The 26,720-nt window shown below is 35.9% G+C and overlaps 2 protein-coding genes and 3 non-coding genes across 5 annotated transcripts in view; 3 read left to right on the top strand and 2 right to left on the bottom strand.

Moving 5' to 3' along the window:
* LOC126753192 (40S ribosomal protein S8) overlaps positions 1-26,720 on the bottom strand; it is a 390,246-nt gene that overhangs the window by 104,363 nt on the left and 259,163 nt on the right. The window lies entirely within an intron of this gene.
* Positions 1-26,720, bottom strand: part of LOC126753180 (centaurin-gamma-1A) — a 297,283-nt gene that overhangs the window by 90,062 nt on the left and 180,501 nt on the right. The gene's annotated exons all lie outside the window — the stretch shown is intronic.
* Positions 12,908-12,979, top strand: Trnaq-uug (transfer RNA glutamine (anticodon UUG)). The gene has a single exon. It is a non-coding gene; the product is annotated as a tRNA-Gln (tRNA).
* On the top strand, positions 16,471-16,542 carry Trnah-gug (transfer RNA histidin (anticodon GUG)). Its single transcript has one exon. It is a non-coding gene; the product is annotated as a tRNA-His (tRNA).
* Trnah-gug (transfer RNA histidin (anticodon GUG)) lies at positions 17,491-17,562 on the top strand. The gene has a single exon. It is a non-coding gene; the product is annotated as a tRNA-His (tRNA).

Genomic DNA, 26,720 nt, shown 5'->3' with positions numbered 1-26,720 from the left:
AAAGAATTAAAAAAAAAATTATGCAAAATTTATTGCGCAACCTAAATCCCACAACTGCCTCAGCCATCAATTGCTTAAACTAAATAATTTGCACTTTAACTCGCGCATTTAAGCGATAAGTGTTGTTGCTTTTTAGCGGGACCGATAACCTTTTGCAACGATTTTCAATTTAATTTACATTTTTATTGAATCAATGAAGAATTGCAGGAAAAATGCCGCAGCCCGGAGAACACTGATCTTTCAACAACACATTGTTTATGTGTATATGTGTGTGTGTGAGTGCGAGTAAATGCTCGAGCAAAGAAGTTAATGAACACGTAAATGCGAAACGCAACGAATAACAATGCAGAGATACAGAGCAGAAAAAAGAGCGCGTGAAAAGTCCAACAAATTGTAGCAATTTGCAGAGCAGAGTAATATAATGTGGCAGACGGTGCGCAGGAGAGACTGTGGCAGTAGCGCCATGACAAGTGTGGAGAGATAACAGTAAATAGTAAAAATTAACAAGTTTATAAATAAATGCATTTGACCTTTGACTCACGTTTTAAAATGGAATAACTGATAATTCTGTACGGCGGGACTACAGTGGGAATAACCACACAAGCAAGGATTGAATATGTATGTCTTTTGCGGAGCAAAAAATTTTTACGAATATAGTATGGACGCGAAAATTAAATATGTAGTAGTAGTAAATAAGTTAACTATCAGAAGCATGTTGCGTCTAGAAATGGCTTCATGACCTTCCTTTTTCCTCCAAAAAAACTAACCATAGGTTATTTATAGAACATTTTTAATAAATAAATAAAAATAGTGTAAATTTACAGAATTTAATGTACTTTAACAATCGGTGATTAGTTTTGAGTAATTTTGTATTCCTTTAACCCCCAGTTGATCTCCAGGAGAACCTCCCAAAACAGTTATCTCGTCTCGCGGGGAACAAAATTTGTTTACTTAGAATTATTAAGAATGGAAATACCAAACAAATATTTTTTATTACAATATATTAATATGGGTAATAATCGAAGGACTAGTCCAAATTTTCATTCTTGTCAAAACAGCGGAGTGTTTTTTGTAAAAACAAATTAGTTTTCAGAGTGGCTTAAAAATCGCAATTCTTATCTGAAATCCTAATGCTTCTATTATTACTCGACACACATATCTAAGAAAGTCGTATGAAAATTGAAAGCCGATCTTCTCAGTAGCTTTGGAGAAATTTTCTCTTCTGGAGACCTTGTTCAAAGTTTTGGGAGCCGATTACACCAAGACATTCTAAAAAGTTATATTCTCGAAATTATTAACTATTTTAGAGAATATTTGTAAATGTACAAGGTGGGTTCCAAAGTAGACAGGACTTAGAATCTGCTCTTTATCGATTGTTCAGTGAGAATTTCATGACATTTCATAGATTGGAAGTGAAGTTATTGCGTTTTAAGTGTCAGTATGTTTGTGTTATCGGTGCGAAAATGAGCTTCAAACAAAGAGCCAACATTAAATTTTGTTTTACAATTGGTAAAACTTTTACCGAAACGATTCAATTGATGAAACAACTTTATGGCGATGATTGCGTATCCCGTAGCAGAGTGCACGAGTAGTTTCAACGTTTTCAAAGTGGTCGTGAGGACATAAATGCCGATCAACATGTGGACCAATCAAAATCCGTGATCACCGGAAATTCCATCGAAACTGTGCGTGAATTCATCAAAAATCAACCGAAATCATCAGTGAAACTCATAGAAATGGAATTGAATATCTCCAAAGCATTTACAGGATTTATCGCATTTTGACCGAACATTTGGGCCTACGAAAGGTGTGTGCACGGTTTGTTCCGCACAAATTGACTGACGACCAAAAATTGCTCAGAATCCAACATTCGAAGGACGATTATTTGACCAAAAATCACATTTTAACCATTAAACACTCCCCGCATTCACCTCATACGGTCCCGTGCGACTTCTTCCTTTTTGGAAAAAAATGCATTTGCCCATGAAAGGAAAGCGTTATGCAGACGTAGAGGCCATTCAAAAGGCTTGCGCAGGCATACTGGCGGCCATACCGGCCAACGAGCTAAAACACTCGTTCGACATCCTTTTGGACCGTTCAAAAAGCTGTATTGAAGCAGAAGGAGACTATTTTGAATAAAATAAATTGATTTTGCCGAAAAAAACCATTTGTACCGTTTTTTTTTTAAGTCCTGTTTACTTTGGAACGCACCTTGTATGTATGTACACCCGATAAATCAGCAAAAACCTTTATGTTATGAAATATACATATGTATATTTGAGGGTTGCCTTTTATTTGGCGTGATTTGGCAATTTTAGCATTGCTATCTAACTCACAACTTTATCGAAAAGTTTGACATTTTTGATGTTATACATACTGAGAAAGTTTTGACCGAGATGAATATTTTATGTTACTATAGTGCTCGTATCTATTTGTGCGGTTGTAACATAAAATATTCATCTTGGTCGAAAAATGGAATTAAATCGCGATAATTGTTGCACGATTATTTTTTACCACTTTCGACGTGGGTTAACTCAGCAACAGTACATCGATGAGTTTAATTCAATTCTTGGCAATGAAGCTCCATCAAGGACTAGTGTTTTTCCAATTAATCGAGGTCGTAGATCTCACCAAGATAAATTTCGTGAAGGTGGTCCAAAATCAGTTGTTCTTCCGGAAACTATTGAAGCTGTGCGCAAATTGATATTGCAGAATTGTTATTCAATCTATCGTAAGATTGAAACAACAATTGACATTAGTGGCATCAGTATACATTCAATATTGCATGAATATTTGACTGTAAAAAATGGTTCACTTTGGATGCCAGAGACTATATCAATCGCTCAAAAAGGCTCTCCTCGATTGGTCTAGAGAAATGTTAAAAAATACGATGGCAGTGCTTCAAAACGTCTCTACGACACAGTTAAAGATGATGAATCGTCGAATGAACTAAGAGGTCAATGTTCTTCGACATCTGAAGAGACTGTAGCTCCGTTCAGAATGCATGCTCTGAAGATACCTTAAACTGACTGGCAAAAGTGTTTCCATAATAAGTTCAAACGCATGTAAAAGTGTATAGATCTTAATGGAGGATATTTTGAAAAACAATAAAGCGATTTTCAATAATAAAAATATTTTTGTATGTTTTTCTAATACCGAAATGTGAGAGGCAACAGCCTTAAGTCATTGTATTTTTTATGTGCATAAATATGAGTTTTTCTTTCTCTCTGACTAAGATCGTGCAAAGCAAGTAAAAACTTCTCTAATGGAGAAGTAATTGAAAGTTATATAATTGCACCTGTACATGCATACTATTATATATACATACATATAGCATGGTAAGTGCGGTATAAGCAATTATTATCGGAGCTACAAAGCTGCCGAATACACTAGTTTATTTATGAGTTCTCTGCATCTGGGCCAGTTTCTGTGTTTGCTTTTTACGATTTTCTTGAACTTCAACACAAATTCAAACTCCATAACTTCCACAAACTTTTCTTCCGCTCGTTGCTACAGATTAAACGGTGCCAAGTCAATAAACTTGAATAATTTTCAACAAGTGCAAACAAAAACACTAAAATTAAACCAAAAAGTTAGATACAATAACAAAAACTCGGAACAGCATTGCTTTTTTGAATATTAGTATTCAAACAAAAAATCACGTGTGTTTGTTGTTGTTGTAGCTTTGTTTAATATCTCATGCACTCGAGTAGTTGTCGGCTTAACTACAAACAATTACAACTCGTTTGTTGTTGCAGAGATTTGGTTTGTGAGCGTGTGGATATATAAGTACGTAGGTATGTAAATATACATACATGGAAGCTGGAAAGAAATTTCGCCTAGCGCCAAACAAAAAGAAAAGCCATAAAATGAAAGATAAAGTATTAAAAGCTCATGAACTAGCCAACGAATAGCATAGGTATTGCTTGATTCGAGCGCACATTTAATGACTAATAATTACAGGGAAGCTGAGGGCATTAGCACACGCTTGCAGATATGGATTTTTCCTCTCTGTGTTTCTGTGCTATTATCAATCGCATGCTTTTCAGCTTTACTTAGTTTTTATTTCTAAAAGTTTCTGAGAATATTTTGGCTCACGCGTTTTGTTTTTTATTAGGATTTTTTTTTGTATTGGAAAATCGATACACTTTCAATTTGATTTCCGCCAAAAGCTTTTGTTATTTAGTTTTCTTATAAAATTAAATTTTATTGCGCTTTTTCTTTAATATACTTTCCTTTCAAGATCGCTAGCACTGACCTCTCCGGCCGGACACATACGTATGTAGGTGGCGCTACTAGAATTACATATGTATATCCATATAAGTTCTGTATAAATTTGACAGATTTCGAATCATTAAAATTATATCATTTTGTGTGAAGGAGCTTTTGTTGTTGTGAAAAAAATTGTTAAAAATGAATTTCGCGTCTTGTAAAAAATTGCTTATAAAGGGAAAAAAGACAGTTGAAGCACAAACTTGGCTTGATAACGAGTTTCCGGGCACTGATGATGATTCAGAGCAGTGTTTGAGATGTTCAAAAATAATAAACACGATTTTGCGTCAATATACAATAACAATGTATAGAGCATGAATCTGTCAAGAATGTCCGTTTATTTGAAATTATTATTACATGTATACAAAGATGTTTTATTTGAAGATATTATTAAACGAATACAGATTTATTTTAAAATTATTTTCGACCGAATCATAAAATATTCAAAAGACAATTAATTTATTTCCCAGCGCCTGCTAGCACTACTCCATTTGCTTGCTTGTTAACGAATGCCTTTCACTTGTTAAAACGGTCTGTGCCAAATCCAACATTTCACTCCGAAGTCCTATTAACAGTCATCCGAGTAGACAGTAGAGGTCTGTATTTTGGGACCCGCGGAATAAATTTTTTTAACTATTATCAAAAAGGTACGCCCATCATATCTTAATACATAGCGTTATTGGACCGCTTGAAGCACAAAATCGCTAAAAATGGTCGCATTTGAAGAAAAAGAAAGTGGATCAAGTCAGTGAAAACGATGGCAAAAATCAATTAATTGGGCATCGAATTGTTTTCGCATCCACCGTATTCTCCAGATCTGGCCCACTGCGACTATTTCCTGTTCTTAGAACTCAAAAGCATTCTCACTGGAAAGAAATTATAGTCTAATGAAGAAGTGAGACTGAGGCCTATGTTGAAGCAAAAGACAAATCGTCCTACATAAATTGTATCGAAAAGGTGAAGGGTTACTTAATCAGTATTCAAAAAAGAAACCAATTTTGCCAAAAAAAATTTGTTTTACGATGGTAGGTCGACGATTTTTCAATTCAAATTTTACTTTCTAAAAGTACTACTTTGTAATGAGGGATATATGAGACCAATACTAAACCTGAATCCATAAATATTCGCTGTTTCCTAATTTTTGTTTATTTTTAAATGCGAAATTCATATTACCTACTGAATGGAAAGACAACAACGCTTATTTTAAGTCAAAATAATTAAATAAATGAATAAACAGCATCCGTTGCACAGATCGTGATGTTAATCAAAACATTATTCATTAAAATAATGTATTATATACATATATGCACCTTTCGGGCGTATGAAGGTAGCAAGCAAAGAAAGCCCAAATAAAAATATAAATATGTATGTACCTCTATATATTTTGTATATTTTGTATATTTGTTTGTGGATAGATATCTCTCGTATTTCATAAAAAAATCTTGTTCCGTATTTATTTGGGCCAAGAAATTGCGTTTCAAGGATGCACTTTACTAAAATTATATATTTGTTTACAAGAAAAGCACGCATCTGCACGCCAAACCCTCCTCGCCGCGCTGCAAAATGAACATGTAAATCAATGAGAAATTAATCAATCGTGTATATCTTTGACGGAGCGACTACACTTCAACATTTCACTTGATTTGTAAACAATTGCTGATCTTTGCTGATAATCTTTGAAGTCGCACAGTCAGTTGACGTGACGTAGTTGCTTATTTTAGCGATGGATTATGAAGTCAAGACCACACGACCTTTGTGTACGTTAGTCAGATTTGACGTCACTTTCACGCTGAGACGTTGCCCAGCAGCTAGAGGTCTCTTTAATACATTATGTAAATATTAAGATTACTTAGTCATTTTATGATTTTTTAATTTATTTTCGAAAGTGCTGAAAAAATATTGAGTATGACTATGCCAATGACTAACTGATTGCTTAGTATATTAGCAATATTTTCTCTTGAATTTTGGTTTTAAGAAATTAATATTTCAAATAAATAAAAAAAAGTGAATATTTTAGTAGACACAATATTAGCAAGGGCGAATGAGTAGGGCTCCATAGCTTTCTGTGTTTATTTATGGAACAATTTGCGAGAGGCACGATTTTGGAAAAACTATATTTTACTATATCAGTTTTTATTTGAGTACGTGAGTCAGACTATATTAATATTTATTATATAGGGTGATCCATTTCATGGTTCCCTACCTTTTTAAAGAAAAAACACAGAAACTTCGAAAGAATATTATTTGGCACTTATTTTTTAAGGATTATCTCTTTCAAATGTTGAGCGCGGCTACGTCTCAGATGATCCATCCATTGAGTCAAATTTTCGATAATTGGTTCGAGCATTTCGACTGATAACTGGCGAAAGGCTAGCGTGATGTTTGCTCCAAGGCCTTAATCGAAGCGGTATTGTCCCCATAAACTTTAGACTTTACATATATCCACAAGCAAAACCTAACGGTACAATGTTACACGATTTTGCTGACCAATCGACCGGCCAAAAATGAGAAATTATCTACTCACCGAAATGTTCTCTCAATAAATCCGTTGATTGTTGCGTTGGGTGAGAAGTGGCGCTGTCTTCTTGAAACCAAATGTCGCCGAGATCGCGAGATTCAATTTCTGGCATCCAATATTAGGTTATCAGGGTGCGATAACGGTCGTCATTGATGGTATATCACCGTTATCATTTTTGAAGAAATATGGACTAAAGTGCCTACTGAAATAATTCTCATACCCCACAAGTGAAATTTTAAATCTCGAACCTTAATAGACAGCCGCTGAAAACCACAATTTCGTTGAAAACTGCGATTTTTGCACCAAAACCACGTGCATATTTGTTTAAGTAAACGGCAAACTTTCGCTGCAGCAATTTTAAATCAATAAAGTCAATTTGAGCTGTGGCCCGCGGGCAGGGATTCAGCAGACGTGAAGTAAATTGATTACTTTTTCCTGCGGATATCTCATACGATTTGCAAGGAATGGCAATTTGGCAATTTGCCTGATTGTCGAATTGCTGTGCGGTTGCAAGTTTAGGCAGTTAACTTGGCTTACTAACTCGCACCGAATTGATTCGACTCATCAGCGCGCGCTCCGCCATTCACACATGCGGCATGCCGCAGGACATATGACAAATTGTACAGACGCAAGGAAAGCCTCGCTTTGGTTTCCTCCATTGGCGTGATGGTGAAATTCGTGTGAATTCATAAGTAAATATGTATATGTAATATGTATAAAATGGTGGAAAGGCAAAAAAATGCTGTGTTATATAAACATATATCGTTGCTTATTATCTTATTTATTATGGCTACGTTTAGCTGTCTTTGGCAAGAGGATTAGGAAATACTACACGAATGTTAGTCCAACTTGTTTAAGTAAACTTTTTTGTATAGGCTTAGATAACCTGAACAGGGTATATTAAGTTCGCGACAATGTTTGCAACACCCTTGTATGAAAAACTGTCCCATTTGATGAGAAACCTTTTTTCGAAATGAAATATTATTTATTTTATGATTTTATGGAACAAAATAAGGAAACTCTGTTTCGGTCTTTTAAAGGGTTACAATAGTTTACGGGTTTCAAAAAATCGATTATTTCATGGTCTCATTAAATTTTGCAATATCTCTAGAATATTGTGCTAAATTTTCGAGTTGATCTGAGTAATGGATTCGGAGATACCGCCTTGAGAACTTGTGTGCTAAGCTAGCTAAGTTAAGTGTGCCGTCTTTAAACGCGTTTTTGAAGTTGGTAGGCAAGATTTCACGAGATATTCTTCATGAAATTTTACACAGATCTTTGTGATACAAGGAAGGATTTTTTTTCGATTTCAACTATTTGATCTTTTTTCCGAGGGGTCACCGGAACGGCGTCGCAATGGGCGAGTTTAAAATATTTCTTTCCAAAAATTTCAGAATTTTTTTATTAATAGAGTATGTATGTAACAATAAAAAACTCTAATAAAATACTTAATTTTTTATTCAAGAAAAAAGTTGTTGAAAAAATGCTATTTTTAACCCGAGGAAACTCATGTAACCCTTTAAATAGAATCTCATTTCTCCCCAGAAGCATGCCCAAGTATAGTGAAAGTAAACACTGATTATCCTTTCTTGCATTTTCTTAGTTTTCATTTACTATTACAGCAACACTTTAAAAGGGGTTTCTATAAAAAAAAAAACGCATCGAATTCGCACAGAAATTATGGCAGCAATTTATTTGTGTATGACAAGACAATTTAGCGAATTTTCCCGAGCAACAAGCCCCTAAGCGCTTCTGCTATACTTTCACCCAACTTAAAGATTGAGAAAATATGTGTCGCATAATTTCGAGAGCGTGAAAGGGTTTAACTGCCTTTTGTTTATGTGCACAGCGCCACTAATGATTATGTCATGCTGCAAGAAATGCATTTCAAGACACAACACAAACCTCGGCCATGTTCGGCAATTTCGCGCCACACTCATAATCCTTTCACGCTTGATTGGCGCAAATTGCACGGAATTTGAAATTTCGCAGCGAGTTTTCGCACAAAATTTCTCAACCTTTCAGTTCCGATCTACGAAACGCATATAAATTCGGCGCTCGGCTTTTGTTAGTAAATATGAATTATGCATTCACGAGCTGTGCGCAAATGGAGGGCTTTGTGCGCCGATTTGCGTGTAATTAAATATAATGCAATCTTCGGCGAGCGAGAGTTTCGGAGATTCATGCTGCTGAGAAAATGGCGTGGCTTTGAGGAAAATAATTTCAATTAAATGCGAATTGTATGGCAGCTGTGCTTGTGGACTACTTTTAAGGATTCTATTTTCTTAAGGATTTTTATATATACATATGTATGTATGTGTGTCTGTTTGTTGTTTGCCTGAATGAGTTTATCCATAATTGTTTATAAAACATGAAATTGTGTTTTAGATTGTAGGCCAGCATTATTGCAGCAAATATTGTATTCAAATGTAATAATTTCAATTTCGTTTTATTTGTCTTAGCCTTAAGGATTTTTGTATGAAAAGATTTTTACATCCCAGGCAACCCCTACTCTCTGATTGCTGAAGGCAATTTTTGATATTTGCATATGTCTTACCTAACATACCAAAAGGCAAATATATATTTCCCCATATTTATTTGTGGTTAAGCGAATTTTGATTGAAATTTCGCACAAAAGAAGTAGAAAAAGAAAAGTTGCTGCTGGAACAGATATCCCTCTGAGAATCTACTGATTTTATTTATTTTGTAGTTTCAAATTGAAAAGATGCGAAAAAAGAAAACAAAAACAGAAAAGAAAATTATAAAAGAGTAAGTACATTAAAAAAATTGTAAAACTAATGAAGAAAAAAATAGTAAAAAAGTAAAATATAAAATTCGAATGATCAACGTTAATCTTAATCAATAAATAAATAAATTAAAATAAATGAAAAAATCAAATAAAATGCAATTTAAATAGTATTTTATAAAAATAAAGTCTCCTAAACTCTTACGTCCATTCAAATTAATCCAAACTAATTTATCCCAAATTAAATAAAAATTTAAATACTTTTTTGTAACAAATGTAACAAATTTGTATAAAAAGACAAGAAAAAATAATGTACTTCGAAGACAGTATAACAAGTATTCGAGCAAAAACTACCCTGTTCCGTCACACTTCCAACTCACCGCTTCTTTTCTCATTTCCAAGTCACCTTTTTGCTCAGTCTGCACACCATTTCTCCTACTGTGCCTTAAAAATTGATTGTGACACTTTGGCACATGTAATTTTGGCAACTTTATTACATGTATTTCTTACAACAAAAGAGCAAAAATAATCGCAAATTCTCTGAGGCTATAATAAACACATGCGCTTGGCTACCTAGCACATAAGTCCTGCAAATGAAAATGTGTTGCATTCGCAATGCTTGTCAATACTTGGCAATTCGCGATGAAATTTATGCGGTCATGTTTTAATTTTCGTCAAGGAAATGGAAGGAAATGTAAGGAAATCCAAGGAAATATGATCAAAAGTATCAATAACATAAAAAAAATATAAAAAAAAAGTTGCGAGCCGAATTTGAGTTAAAAAAAAACAAAATGTAAAAAAAATCGCAAATATAAATCATGCCTAAAATCTAGTTAAATATTTGAGAGCAGTTTTTTAGAAAAAATTTATTATTTCAAACATTTCATTGCTTATCGAAGTGAAAAACTGTGAAATCAGTCCAAAAAATCATTCAAAGTTATTAACTTTGAGACTTTTTGGTCTTTACATTCTTAATGAACAATAAAATTAAAATGTGCCAGGATGAAACCACATATAAATACAAGTCGTCACCTAAAATGAAAAACAAACATATCTTAAAAAAAACTAAATTCATATTACATATACATATTTGGCATAAAAGTTTCGGCTTCCGCTGTCAGATATAACCAATATATAAACATTTTATAACCAAAACACAATTTTGTTTCAGTACTAGAGAAGGTATGTTACGTTATTTTGCATTTTAGGTGGCGATATATTTATAGAAATGATCACTAATGTTGAGTCAGCCACTTGCTGAAACCTCTGACAGAGTGAAGTAATTTTTTCCAAAAATTTTCAATTCAATACCTTAAAGCATACAAATGATGAAACTATAATCGTGTCTACTACTATGTAAGTAAAAATGATAAAATTCTGATCGAAATAACTATATGTTTCATATTTGGACGCCTTGTGGTGAGTTAACCAGCGGTTTTTTGGACAGTACGTGATGCCTGCAGTACGCCAAGTTCAAATAGCGCATAAAAAATTGTTACACTTTTGTAATTTCACACACACACACACACACACACACATACACGATTATGTACATACCACATACGCCGATTAACACATTTGACAACCATTAATCAATGCGAAATGCCAAAGGCTCCGTGAACTTACCTGAAAGAAAGAAGACAGAAATGTAATTAATAAAATGAAAGGATCTTACTTGTTAGCTGCTTTAAGAAACATCTTTCCTACAACAAATTGAAGATTAATTTGCTATAAATACGCGTCGTAGCCTAAGGAGGGAGAAAGCGTTTAATTCGACATAAATGAATAATTGCGTTCATTTATCACTTAAAACCGAGAAATACGCAAAAAAAATATAAAATTTCCACTCGCAGTTTTACTTTTTAAACAGTTTGGCAGGCGCTTTAAATATCCTAAAAAATATAAGACAAGCTCGGCAAAAAGGACATGTTGAATTCGGCAATTGTCCTGCGTTAGAAGGCTGACAAAAGCGATTTTTCCAAAAGATCGAGCGACAAACCGCAATTAAACTATAAAAACGCGGCAGCGCTGGGATGCAAAGTCATTAGCAAGAAAAAACTAGCCGAAAAGGTACAAAAATATATTTATATATATTATTGCCAATGCCACATTTCATTCTATGCATGCTTGAAATGTGTTCTCTTCCTTCAAAACGCCAACTCAGTTGAAATTATTTCATTAACTTTAATGTGGCACGGCAGCAAGCCGCCACAATTACCACTGAGTTGTCCACACGCACGCACATATACACTTACTTCTATATGAGTATCTTTCTTTCATTTGCGTTAATTTCTGTTAATTTTTACCATTTTATGGTGTCGGCGCAGTGCAGGCCAAAAGTATGCGCCACAAGTACTACTATGCGGCAGCAGCAACGCGCGGTGGAGAGTGGCCTCGCTGGTGGCACGTGTGGAACAAAGCGTGTAATGGCAGCAACGTCGCATTAACTGCATTCACTTGCCGCGTCGTGTGGCATGTGGCATCGTCGGCTGTCTTGCAAGTAGCTGCGGCGGTTTGTTTGCCTGTCAATCCCTGGACTAAGTATATAATTATCCTGCCAACTAAGCGATTTGTTTGTTGCCAGGCCACGAGTTGCTTTGCAGGTCTGCCACACACCTTTTCTTGACGTTTTAGCTGCCGAAGTGCAGCTGAACGGCAGGAGAAATGAGCGGATCGCACGCTATCTCAGAAAATATTATTGGTTCTATGCTCAATTGGAAAAGTAAGGGAAGTAGCGCGTTAGTATTTTATATTTTTTAAAGGTTTTGAGGCGCTTCTGTACCGGAATAATTTCGTGTTCCCGTTATGGATATACATACATACATATCTATGTATGTATGTATTTGTTCAGCTAACCATTTTTTGATTTCCACCATTTATTCAAGCGCAATTTTTATTTCACATAATATACTTATTTTTTGAGATAAACCATAAATCAAATCTAAGGGTACAAAAAAGAATGCGAAATCGCCCGTGAAATGCCGATAATGTGATAAGATAGCGTATAAAAAATAATCGTTTTATCAAGCATAGACAATAACAACAAACTTATGTCAAATATACGAAGTGTAAAAAGATATGTAATGCAAAAAACTTTTCAAAATCTAAATTCGAAAAACAACTTTTAGTTTCTATTAAATAAAGCACTCATAACCTATGTAATAGTAGGCATTAATTAGTCGTTTTTGAGATTGTGCCGCGTATTTTCGTAAAAAACAAAATATGACAGCGATTTCATTAACATATCCCTTACAGATTTAGCTTACATGAAAATAAATTAACACCAAATTATCAATTCAGTGTCAATGACATTTGAAGGTCTAGTGGTCTGCGTGATTTCACCTCTTATTTTTGACGAGTGAATATCAATCGGTTCTATGGTGTAATGGTTAGCACTCTGGACTTTGAATCCAGCGATCCGAGTTCAAATCTCGGTAGAACCTTAAATCAATTTTTTTACTGCTCATTTATTTTCTTGTATTCAGAACTTATGTGTTGATTTCAAATTTTTATTTACTTTCCTATATTTGATAATAAATATACTATATGCAGGAACCAAATGAGTTCGTTGGTTATTCTAAAAGCGTGTTGATTACCTGCTAGTGCTAGAAAATGTTAACACATGTACTTTCGTAGTTATATGAGTTTCTAAAGTACAAAATATTATCTCATTCGATCTTGAGTGAATTTTTCTAATAGAATTAGTAGTCTTTGACTGAAGAATTTAAATGTAATTAATTAATTAAGACCATAAACTAGGTATTGGACTAAGCAAAAACCTGAAAAAGTGAATATCAGACGCTTTTGCAAATAAAAAATGCAAATTTTGGTGAAAATTTCTAGAAGTTTTTAAATTGTGACCGCGGCAGACAGCGTAAGCGGTTTCTACGCCAGTAAAGAAGAAGAAGACCTATGTAAACTTTCTTAGGATCGATTGAGTAGTTCGCTGAAAATCTTGACAACCGACTTTGAAAACATGGTGTCGATAAAAGCGCATTGAACCCTTTGCATTCAGCACGATTTCGGCTCAGCGCCACTTTACAACAGAAACAAACTATATCTCCAAAACTAAAAAAGACCGTAAAAAATAAAATCAAAAATATGTAGCTCGTGCCTAAACATAGCGAGATATTTTTTGAATCAGTAACAATTTTTAGATTTCGAATATATTTTTATAGAATCGTGTCAAAACTAAAAAAAATAACACAAATTTTTGAAAAACACGTTTAAAGATAAACGAAATGAACGTGAATAGTCAGCGAAGCACCGGGTTTATGGATCGATATCTCGTAAGCCAAAAAGCTTTCGATCAAAACCTTCATAGGGCTTGTTTCTAGTTACCATCAACATATTTTGTCGCTGCAGCTCCTTGTGAACTTTGGACTCCTGCACAAGGTGAATATTTTTCCTGCCAATAGCGACGTCATCCGCGTTCCTTGAATATTTGCGTTCTATTTAATATGTGTTCAGTTCCATTTTCGTCACTTACGTATTTCATTAAAGGCACAGCAGGGCAAGATAGCGCATCTCCTTGTTTAACTCCAGACTTAATTCTGAAGGAATCAGACTTACTGTCGTGCATACGGTTTAGAGTAAAGGCATTATTACACCTTTTTAGGTTTTCTGTTATTTTTCATTTCCGAAATGTAGTGGTGATAGACATCCTATTAATACTATCGAATGCTTGCTTAAAATCAAAAGATTTCATATGTAATATTGGGCTCACAAAATTTCTCCATGGATTGTTTGAAGACAAATATTTTGTCTACTGTTGACCTTCCGCGTCTAAATCCGTATTGATATTTAAGGAGGACTTTTTCTAGGGAGGACTGTTTCTAATTATGTATACATTAAGAATTGTCACTAAAATGAGCAGAATATGAAAATTAACTGAGCCAGCGAGATTTTAGAATACGACTCATTTTCAGTCGAATTAGAGTTTGCCTTTGAACAACTGTACTTGAATATGATTCCGCACTACCCTACCTTTGCAACGGCGAAGGAAATGTTGCACTTTTGACCGTTGCAGCACTTAAAAGCGCAACCACTTAAGCGGAGTGACCAGCACTTTTAAGCCGACTGGTAGCATTAACGACGCAGTAAAGCTGTCCCACTTGAGGGGCTCTATAAAACCGACCCTTCTCGCATACGAACATGCATACAAACGCTTGACAGCAATAAAATCATTACATCGGTTTTTGCATGGAACTACTCTTCCCGGCATGCTGGCCGAGCAGTGGACTTGGTGGTGGTGGCGATGGTGGGCTGCTACTTGTCTTACTTGTACTTGCATGCGACGCAAGGCGTGTTAATAAAGCGTTAAGTGGCTGCGCATGCGCCGCACTGACCAGTTCGTCAACCGAGCGACGAACGTACATATATGTATGTATACGTACGTAAGTGATGGTTGGTGGCCGGCTGGCGCGTGCATTCGTTTAAAATGCGAAATTCGTTATGAAGGCAATGAATAAAAAGCGGAGACGAAGTGAAAAATGACGTGGAAATTGGACAGTTGTGGAAATTGCACGCGACTGGCAACATTTCAATTATGCAGGACATGCAAAGCAATTATCCTGCACCAGTTGTATGCAACGCCGCGTTCAGCTTGCAGTTACGAGACTTGTAGCTTGGCGTGTGCTGCCGAGCCACGTGCAGGACACTCGGGTGCAGCGCGATTTGCACCTTGACTTTTTGTGCGCGTTGCAGCTAAGTTTATGCGCGAAACTATTAAAATGATAAATCGAGAGCGCGAGTTGAAAAAAATACATGTGACGGACAGGTTTTGTAACAATGCGGAACGTTTTGAATTGGTGGAACGTTCACTGAACAAAACTCAGCAACCAAATTTTTTTTGGTTATTAATAAGCAAAATTAAAAATTTGATTTTTTCGAATTATGTATGTCTATGTCTGCATGTATTGGTATCGAATGGCATGAAAGGGTTTACATATAACCTTTCGGATTACAAGCGCGCAATTATGAAATATTTCTAGCGTACAAGAGCAGAAAAAAATCCAGAGCGTGCTTTCACAATGCCCAACAAGGATAACACGCTTCGCACACTCGCACAAACACACACAGAGGCTTACATAGTTACCTTTTCAAGCATAATGCACGCTTGAGCGAATCTCATTAAAACTGAAAGTCATAACACCGCCAAACAACTTTCATCCCCCCACACACACCGCTGAGCGCGCGCGCATATTGAAATGTCCAGCCAGAGAACGACCGTTGAAAACGCGCTTACAAAATCCTTTCTAATTTATATTTGAATGCAAAAGGGCAGCAGCAAAAAAAGCGGATAAAAACAGATTAGACGCGCTACCTTGAGTATGAAATGATGAGTATGAGTATTATGAAAGGATCAGTGGTTCTAGGCAACAGTTGCAGGGGCTTGCGCCCACCTCCCCTTCGCGTTTGCGCCGTTTATGTTTCTCTGTTTATGCTCTGCAAGGTTTATGGTGCTGCGTCTAATGCGCGCATGACAACTACGTACCATAAATGTCAAATAAAATAGTGATATTTATGAGGCTGTTTGAGGTTAGAGTGAAAGTGCGCACATTGTTCGTAGTATAATAGAAACTGGTTCGAATTTTGGATTGAATGGCATATTTTGAAGTGATTTTGTATGCAAAAGAGTGCTTCTCAGACAATTATATTTCATATTTATATAAAAAATATTTTAGGAAAAAAATAATTATTAAAAATAAATATATATAATTAGTAATTAATTTTATTTTTTTAATTAATTATTATTAAATTAATTATTTTATTAATAAATTGTTATAAAATTTTATTTTTAATCTTAATACAAAAAAAAAAAAAAATTAAAAAAATAAAATTAATTACTAATAATTATTGTTAATACATTTTAAGCGATATAAAGCTTGTTATTAGATCGAGTTTTATCAAAAAGAGGCGCAAGCTTTCAATAGCCGTGATCGTCTAGTGGTTAGGACCCTACGTTGTGGCCGTAGTAACCCAGGTTCGAATCCTGGTCACGGCAATGTTTCACTCAAACATTGTCACGGAAGAAAGCATTAATTTTTTAATAACAAAAAATCAAACATTGAGGTTTTTAAAAAACTAAGCTACATTAAAAAAACATTTTCTAAAAAAATAGTGGAACAACTATGCTTATATGACCATACGTATGAATATCGACTGTAGTACATACTTTTGCCACCGCTTCAATTTTTTATACAGGTTTATGCTATGCACCCATGTGTTTGAATGCTGTAAGTATGTATGTACATATGTACATATCGGCACCTAAACTGCAAAATAACGTAACATCAATTTTTATAAGTTGACAGACGAAGGAAAAAAGATATGAAGAAACCACTCATACTGAAACAAAATTTGAGTTTTGGCTATAAAATGCTTATATTATGGTTATAAAATGGTTATATACTGGTTATTTGTTGGTTATATCTAAACGATTAAGCTGAAAATTTTATACTACATATGCATATGTAATATGATGTAGTGAATCATAAGCAATAAAAAACTGAATTTCGATTTTTTTTACAATACATTGTATTGCATTTTAGGTGGCATAAACTCATGTACGATCAAAATCAGACTACAACCATTGGTCGAGCAATTATTTCAATGCACGGTCTCTTAATACAAATTTTCAACATCTTACACAATTAAACCCATATACAGTACATACATATGTACATATCTCTTTGTTAGTTATTTCATTTGTTAGATATCTATGTATTCCATTTTGTATCTCGCTCTTTGTTACAGTTTATTATTATTGCTCGCACTGATTTCTTGTGCTTTACGTATCGCCCTGTTTGCTTTGAATTTATGATCGTTTATTATTTTTCTGTAACTCATTCGGAGTGAAAGTAATATTTCGGGTATTATTTTTACTATATGAGTAAATAAAACAGTTAAGTACTTGTGTGTTTCAGTTTACAAAATTGGCACGCTTTCAATAGCCGTGATCGTCTAGTGGTTAGGACCCTACGTTGTGGCCGTAGTAACCCAGGTTCGAATCCTGGTCACGGCAATGTTTCCCTACGAACATTGTCACGGTGAAAGCTTTAATTTTTTGGAAGAATATTTTTTATACGCAAATTGTAAAAATTCTCAGGAAGAAATTCCTCGAAAATAATTATAAACTGTGACAGACAGCGTTGAAATTTTATATTACACGTATATAAATTTTGCTTTCTTGAAATATTGGGTAGTCGAAAACGTCTTTTCGTATTTCTAATCATATATAATATTCTATACATATATATTTTGAATAAATTCCATTGATCTAGAGTAGTTCTGTTGCCCTTGATATAAGATCGACTTTGGATATATTTGTGTTTCTTGACACTATCAAAGAGTTTGTAAGATTTGCTCACGTTTATTTTTAAACCTTTATTTTCATTTTACATTAAAAAAGATCGAAAAACATGTAACAAAATAGTAAATATATTTATATTGATAGTTTTGTTTTGAAAAATAAGGATATACCGAAGTAGAAAGAGTAAAGAATATTGAAAACATATGTTATATCTAAATTAAACGTCTTTTATGAGTTTATCTTTATATTTTCCAAACGACAATCTCTTTTAAGGACCAGCAACAATCTGCCACTATACTCGTATGACATCTTAACATCCTTGATAACCTTCTTCCCATCACTTTTAGATTCCAGTGTAACTGCTCTCTCTGGTTGTTTCTCATTATAAATACCCAAATTATCGGAGCATGTATCCAGTTGTTTGCGGATATAGTCCAACTTGATACACATAGTTACTGCTAGAGTATTAAAGTTTGTCAGCATGTTTTGAACAATTTTTTCATAATTTTGTGCTTTATGGCTAAGTAGGAAGATTTCGACAATCAACGCTAGATTACAAAAATTTTGACTTTTCAGAATTTAAGTAATTTTCAAAAAACGTAATCAAAACAATATCATTTCACATTCAATGCTTTGACAACTTGTTTCATTATTTTTGATTTGATCACGAGAAAACAACTGTGCTTGTGACTTGAAAGAATTGTGAAAACATGTTTGGTTCTAAAATCACTAAATTTTTTCAAAATAGCGGCTCGTTAACGTCTATGAAACAATGCTTTCCGACTACTAGGATGTCATGAAACGTATCATTACTGACGATGCGGCTTGGATCTATGCTTACGACCTGGAAACAGACAATCAATCAGCCGAATATCGTGACAAAGGTGAGCCGAAGCAGAAAAAATCAAAGTTATGTTGACAGTTTTCTTCAATTATCGAGGTGTGGTGAACTTTGATTTCGTTCCGACCGGTCAAACTGTCAATAAGAAATACTATTTGAGTGTTATGCGTCATTTTCGTAAAGCTATTCGTAAAAAGAAGCCGACATTATGGACCAACAACTTTTGGTTTTTGCACCACGATGATGTTCCGTCGTATGCTGCATTGATTCTTCGTGAGTTTTTTGCCAAATTTAAAATCAATATCGTGCCGATCAGCAAATTCAATCCCCGAGAAACCGTTTTGAGTCAATTGAAGACATTAAATCGCTAAGCACATGCAACGCTTTACGGAAATTGACTTTAACAACTGTTTTGAGGATTGGAGCAAACGTTGACACAAATGTATTGTAGTCAAGGGGGATTACTTTGAGGGGAACGACATTAGAATGAATAAATTAGGAATTTAAAATTTATGAACAAAGTCTTATTTTTTTGCTCAAAGTGGTATTTTCGGTAAAAAGCCGGGAGTGGATATCTTGTGATGTTTGTATTTTCAAACAGGGTTATCAAAACCCTGATTATGACCGCAAATCAAATATCATAAAAGCAAGAGCATACCCAAACTTTTAATGAACAAATTCATAATCTAGACACTTGAAACTACCGAAATTTGCCAACATTTCCAAGGGCACAAAAATATACTGCGTAATAATAAATAAATAAACCAGCAAAATATTAAAAAATTAGTTGATTTCCGCTATGTTATGTTTACAAAAGGGTTATCCTCTTGTGCGTTTTAAAAAGCGATCTTTTGTTTTGCACGTACATATGTCCATATATTTTAGAAAACTTTCAAAAATTTTGAGGTGGATCTGTAAATATTTTCGGGGAAATGCGCATATTTGTAAGAATGATTTAACATAGTATAATTAGCTCCTAAAACTTTGGTCTTTTTCTCGACACTATGTTTTCAGAAGCGAAGAGGATTTTTTCTCCGAAAGAGCAGACCGACAATTTCACACACAGATATATAGTACGTATTAGTCAGGCAATGATCAAATCGAAGGTACATGACTATACATTAATTTATATTTTTTACATGACTCTGAAGTGTTTTTTAGAAAAGACTTATTTTGGGAAAACGGAATTTTTTCAAAACTAAGAATTTTTTAGTCCTTCGATGATTACTTGGATTCAACTATACTTAGAAGAATTTTTTTAATTTTTTTAAATTTGAGATAATTTTAAGCAGAAAAATCTTGCTCACCGACAACTTTTCAAAGGAAACTACAAATCTTTAAAATTAATCGTTGATTATTAAAGTATCCACATTAAATGCTGTATGTTATGTATATATATTATAATGGATGCTATTTTCATTAATTTATTAAATGAAATGCTTCTTAAAAGAAAAACATGTCCAAAAAATAAATGTATTTTTCTGACTTGACTCTGAAGTTGAAATAACTCTTTAATAAGCTAACTCTGAGTTATTTACTAAATAAATTCTCTATAAAGAAAACCAAAAAAAGAAGAGAAAAAAATATGCAAAATTGTTTTCCGTTATCAAAATGCTTAAAAAATTAATAATTCGAATTAAATGCATCCAAAACAGGCTTTTGAACGGGCGACACCTAAAAACACACCAACTGGATTAAGTGATGTTAAAACAAAAATAAAGAAGAATTCTGAGTCTGTTGACACTCAATGCATGAATAAGAGAACCCTTTAAGAGCAAACAGTGTTTAAAATAATAAACAAGTAAATAAGTAAAACAAAGTAGCATCAAATCACAACCCTTTCGTCTGTTCACATTTGAAAATCCTTGCTAAACACATGTGTTTTCGCTTCAATTATTTAATTTCCTGTTTAATTGATTTTTTGTTTTATTTTTTTCATTTCAATTTAAACAAAGGACCGCATTCAGTGAATAACCTTCATCACCGCCAACAACAACCAGTTTGGTAATTAATGAGCGCAAATGTGCAGCGATGCAGCGAATATCCAGCAATCTCATTTAGCGCACATGTCCTGTCTGTCAACTGGCTCGCGGACCACTTTAGATGTCCCGCGCGCAGCAACCCCCAAAACGCCGGTGTCAAAGGTCGGCGACGCGCAAGCAAACGACCACTGACAGTCAGTCACTCAACTCACTCCGTCAACTAGTCGTCAACGGCAAAATCCTACATTAACCATACCACCACCACCACCACTTCCACCATCAACTGCAGCAAAACAAAATAAAGGCCGCTTTGTTGACTTTACTTTCATTGCAGTTTGCTGCGTTATTTATTCGAGGTTTTTTATGAGGCAGTGTTGTTTTTATAAATTCTTCAGCTGGACAGTTGCCTGACTGCAGGATGCAGCGCTTGGCACATGATTGGGTAGCGAACGCAGCCTCATTAGCGGAACGGAAGCTCTTTGCCGTCCAGCCGTGTTAAACCCCGATTTTTTGCCTGCAACGATTGCGCGACAGCAGTGGTCCGTCGACAACTTGTTTACTTTGCATTCGGTCCGGTGCTTGGACGCTGTGCTGTCAACTCACCATTAACCGCGCATAGTCGCTACCCTCTTGACAGTGCTGAGAGATTCGGCATTTCGGCAGTTGGAAAATTACCGATGCTCGACACGTTCCAAATTAATGAAGCTGCGACGCATCCAAAGCTCTCACTTTGTTTGAAAGCAGCTTCTACTGGTTTGTTTTCCATTTGCTCTCGTGTTTATTTAGTTTTCAGTTTTGATGTTTTCATTAAAGTGGATGACCATCTCGAGTTGCACCCCATTTTCCAATGTGGATTAGGGCAAGTGGGTAAAGTAAATAACACAAACCAATATTTATTCATAATAGAAAATATGCAAAGTTATCGCAGCAGTAAACCCAATTTTTGGTGAAAATAAAGAAAACATTAAATATACGAACATCTGCTATTTGTGGTTGATTATGGACATCTTTCAGAATCATGAACAGACTAATATATTGTACGCTAAATAATCGATATTTTAACTCGAATCGAGACAACTAATAAATTCTGATTGTTCCGAAGAACTTGTAGAGAAAACTAAAAGAATAAGTTGAAACCGCCACTTAAAGATAAAAAGAAGCGGTATATCGTGAACTTGCGTTTTTCCAGAGAGTGGATGGAAAATTTAAGAAAATGCTATATAAAATGGCAACTGTAGGTACTTTGGTTGAATAAGCTGCTTAAGACAGAGATGGACAACCGCAAATTGATGTCGTTTCCAGGGCTACGAAATTTGTGGATATAGATGGTACTTATAGCCTTTTCCATTAATTTGGAGGTTTAATTGGATTTGGGATAATTACAATATTTTATTCGATAACTTCTTGGAATGTTATTTCCAAGTAATTTCTTAACACGAGTCTCATAGAGACAAAAAACTAGGATAGTCGATTATCGCAAGCTTTTTTGGAGGCGAATTTTACAACAGTAAACTCATTCAAGGAACATGTAGTAAGCATTTGTTTCCACATTGGACTATAAGGTGGATGTATAAAAAAAAGCCTAACCAAACTCACGGAGATCACTATCGATGTGTGGGGGCCAGGCGTCGTCCTGATAGAACAAAGGTCCTCTCCTATTGGCCAAAGCTGGTCCTTTCCGAGCGACTGCTTACTTCAGACGGAATCGCAAAATTTGTTTCGACAGTCTAATTTATTACGAACAGAAGAATTTGGGTGGCACAAATCTTTCAGTGAAAGCTGAGAAGTCATCGAAAATTTGCCTCATGATAGTGCATTCACCTCTTTTAACCCTTTTAGTGCCGGCGAATTAGAGGTGCCTATGAGAAAAAAACCGGCAGTATGTCGCAGTTTTACAAGGGCTAGGAAAAACATCGTCCACAAAGACTTCAAACAAAAAAGTATTTTTTTTTAATTCTCTTGTAATGAAATTAGATCGTTTATAACACATTACAAATTTATTTTGAGATAGAGTTCTCCCGCATCCAGGTAGATAGCAGAGGATCTCGACTCAACACATTTTGGTTAATTTTTCGGATATAAAGTAAATATAAGCACGTAATTGAAATTTTACTAAAATACTTTTGAGCAAAACTTTGATAATTTACTTACGCCATCCTTTGGACAACCAATTTTGATATTTACACATGCATATGCAATGTCATTCAGAACACAACAACTGCCGCAAATTAGCTGCACTTAGTTTTAATGACTTTGAACACTTCGCACCAAGGAGCAGAGCAATTCAACTAATGTCAGCCATAATAAATGCAAACTACACTCACTTAGTTTAGAAATTACGTAAAATTGCCAAAAAGACCAGTGCTTGCGTGCTGCATATGTATGTATACGCGCTGGTTGCAACATAACGCACACGGCGTGGTAGTGCACCGTTGCCACCGGCAGCCAGCGCTTTCGTGCGCAGGACACGCATCGTTTTTCAATTATGACAGCCGGCACGCTCGATGGCACGTTGGCTCGCTGGCTGCCCACCGGCTGCATATAATATGAGAGTAGTTATGGTCATTTCGTTGGTTGCTGACTGTTGCGCCATTACGAGTGAAGTGTCAACTTTTTGCGGTGGCTGTACTGTTGCTGCTGGCGTTGTGGCACATGCCACCGAAAATTAACTGCATTCGCACGTTTGACTTCTGTGCACATGCTGCGCTAACCCTTTCCTCGAATGCGCCTTTCTTGCCAACTTTCCACATTCGGCTGAAGTCCAGTGTCGGCATTCTGCATTTGTGCAACATGCCGCGCGCTGGCAACGGCAGTCGCTGCTTGTGTAACTTGTCATGTTGCTCGCCTCGGAAATTTGCGTGTCATTGTTCGGCGCCGTATGCTGGTTTGTGTGCTTATGAGTTTGGCATTGCCCTCGTGTTTGTCCAGTTGTCCGAGTTGGTCGCTCCTGTGGCGTATTGTTGTACGCATTATGTTCGCTGCAGGACATCGTTGCCATTGTTGCCGTTGACACATGTTATTGCAGTTGCAGTTTACTTAATACAATACAATGTGTTTAAAAATATCGAAGCAACTCTGTGCCCAATAATAGTTATGCTATAGAAATTGTATTGGTTCATCTGCTGAGCTACTAATGAAGTCATAAAGTCTGTTGTCGGTAGAGAGAAGATTAGCAACACGTGCGACAGCTGGCAATTATTGATTTGAGAAAGCAGAAAAAGTGCGCAAGAATGCGTAGATTATGGTGGCTCTGTTTTTCTTTTCGAGTCTTAAAACCAACTTCATTTGATTACCTCATCACTGTCATCTTCCCCATCATACACAATATTAGGTCTCCTAAAAAGCAATCCACGACTTTTCCAATAGATGGTGGCAGTAATCTATGTCTCGAGTTGTATAAGTGGCTGAGGGTCAGGCTGACGTTAGACGGATAAAATAGGAATAAGACAATCTTGTGTTGTGAGTGCTTTCTCCAGGCGAAAGAAGCAAAGCAAATAGGTCTGGCAGTGAACGAGGGTAAGATGAAATATCTCCTGTCATCAAACAAACAGTGGTCGCACTCGCGACTAGGCTACCACGTCACTGTTGACAGTCATAGTTTCGAAGTCGTAGATAATTTCGTCTATCTTGGAACCAGCATTAACACCACCAACAATGTCAGCCCCGAAATCCAACGCAGAATAACTCTTGACAGCACGTGCTACTTCGGACTCAGTAGGCAATTGAGAAGTAAAGTCCTCTCTCGACGAACAAAAGCCAAACTCTATAAGTCACTCATTATTCCCGTCCTGCTATGTGGTGCAAAGGCATGGACGATGACAGCATCTGATGAGTCGAAGTTACGAGCTTGCGAGAGAAAGGTTCTCCGAAAGATTTATGGTCCTTTGCGCGTTGGCCTCGGCGAATATCGCATTCGATGGAACGATGAGCTGTATGAGATATAGACGACATTGACATAGTTCAGCGAATTAAAAGACAGCGGCTATGATGAAATGATGGATGAAAACACTCCAGCTCTGAGAATATTCGACGCTGAACCCGCCGGGGGAAGCAGAGGAAGTGGAAGACCTCCACTCCGTTAGAAAGACCAGGTGGAGAAGGTCCTGGCTTCATTTGGCATTTCCAATTCGCTCCACGTAGCGAAAAGAAGAAACGGCTGGCGCGCTGTAGTTAACTCGGCTATAAGCGGTGTCTACGCCAGTTAAGAAGAAGAAGAACTTTGTTAAAAATTTATTATCAGCCAGAACATGCAAAAGAACTTATGACAGTCTTTTTTTTGGCTTTTGGAGATAATTTTAAGACAGTAAGTATTTTTTATAAGGCAAATCTACTCTCTCGCTTATGAAGATATGGAATTCTGATTATAACGGCATTAAAAAAAAAATGTTCAAATCAAAAAGTTCGTAAATAATTTCCGAAAAACAGTTTGTTGTTTCTCAAGCTTGTCACATTGGATTAAACAAAAAACGTAGCCCAATTATTAACAAAAGAGAATTTGCATAAAGAATTAAAGCGTAGGAAGCAATATGATCAAGGAGAAACATATAATATTGGGCTTTAAAAATATAGAAAGCCGGACAAATACATATGCATGTATGTATGGAAAATCAGCTACTGCTGAGGCCAGGTAATGCATATTATAATGCGAACGCCTTATGCATATGCCAAGCGAGAATCAACAGGAAGCAGCCTGCGAGTAAATTTGCAAACGGATAGTAAGGAAAGAAAAAACTCGCACAAAACTGCAAGTAAACGGAGAGGATATTTAATCCTTTCACTTTGGCAGAAAAATCGACCGCCAACTGTGCAGCAAATGACGATTAGCACTTAAGAGCCGCTGACACCGTCGCTGCCGGTGTCGAAGCTGTTGCACTATTGACACTTGGACGCAAATACAAGCATGCAACACACACGAGAACACACGGGAACGCACTACCACAGCTGGATGCACGAATATGGATCGGTACACAAGTGTTGATGGCATTTGGTACCGCAAAAACCGGAAGGATATCGGCACAATGCGGTCGAAGGGTTGAATTACATGCATGCCCGCATGTCTTGTGAGCGCTGAGCAGGGGCGTAGATGTGCGGAGGTACAATGCGGTGCGCCTCCAGTCAGATTGCTCCATATTTGCGCCTGAGGCGTTCGTATATCCTTGCAGCGGCACTTAAGGAAGTTAAACACATTAAGTGCGTTTTCTCTTCGCCTTTTTTATTCGTTTGGGAATTGTGCGCATTTAAGTTTTGTGTACGGTTTTTTACCGTTTGCTGTTATTGTTTCGCCTTAGCGATGCCTTCTTGCTGCGCAGTGCCTAAATCCTTTTAAGCGTTGGCAAGAAAAGTAAATAAAATATATTTAGGGTATGTCTCTGCTGGCAAAAGCCAATGCGCAGACGCATTTTACGTGTTTTTTAATTCGCTCAAATTGTCACAAGGAAAATCTTTAGCACGCAGCGCATATTGGTTACTTTACTGCCTGCCTGCCTATAACAGCGGGATATCCTTTTTATCTTACAGCCAAGACGCTGTACTCTGCTAGGCAGAGAATGATTCTTCTTCTTTGGTTTTTGATTGTGTGCGTTTAGTAAACTGTTGTCAAACGCGCTGCGAATTTGTTTTGATTGCATGAGATTTGCCTACGGCTGCAATCCTTTTTGCGAAAGGACATTTTGTCTAATTCACAAATATGTTAGACCGTTGTTGCTGTTCTTTTCCTACAAAATCCTTTTCTGCTTTTTTAATTTCGCAAGCAAGTAAAGGATTAGTCTGCTTTTCAATTTGCGACATTTTACAAATTGGAAAACATTTATTTACTTGTATTCTGTGGAGCCAATCAAGGATTCAACTAATCCAGCTTAGATAATTGTGTGCATGGAAGCGGATGTTTGCAATTTTTCTTCAATATTTCCCTCTGAATTTGAACAGATTGCGCTTAGCGATAAGATCTACTGAAAGCAAAACTAATCCTCTACACTTTTTGTGGTTTAGAAAATTAAATGGGAATTACTTATTTGTAGAATTCGTCGATGTGTTCCTGTTGTTTTCCT

This window comes from Bactrocera neohumeralis, chromosome 3 (genome assembly GCF_024586455.1).
Source record: "Bactrocera neohumeralis isolate Rockhampton chromosome 3, APGP_CSIRO_Bneo_wtdbg2-racon-allhic-juicebox.fasta_v2, whole genome shotgun sequence".
In the NCBI taxonomy this organism is placed as follows: Eukaryota; Metazoa; Arthropoda; class Insecta; order Diptera; family Tephritidae; genus Bactrocera; species Bactrocera neohumeralis.
This window is presented reverse-complemented; position numbering and strand designations above follow the sequence as displayed.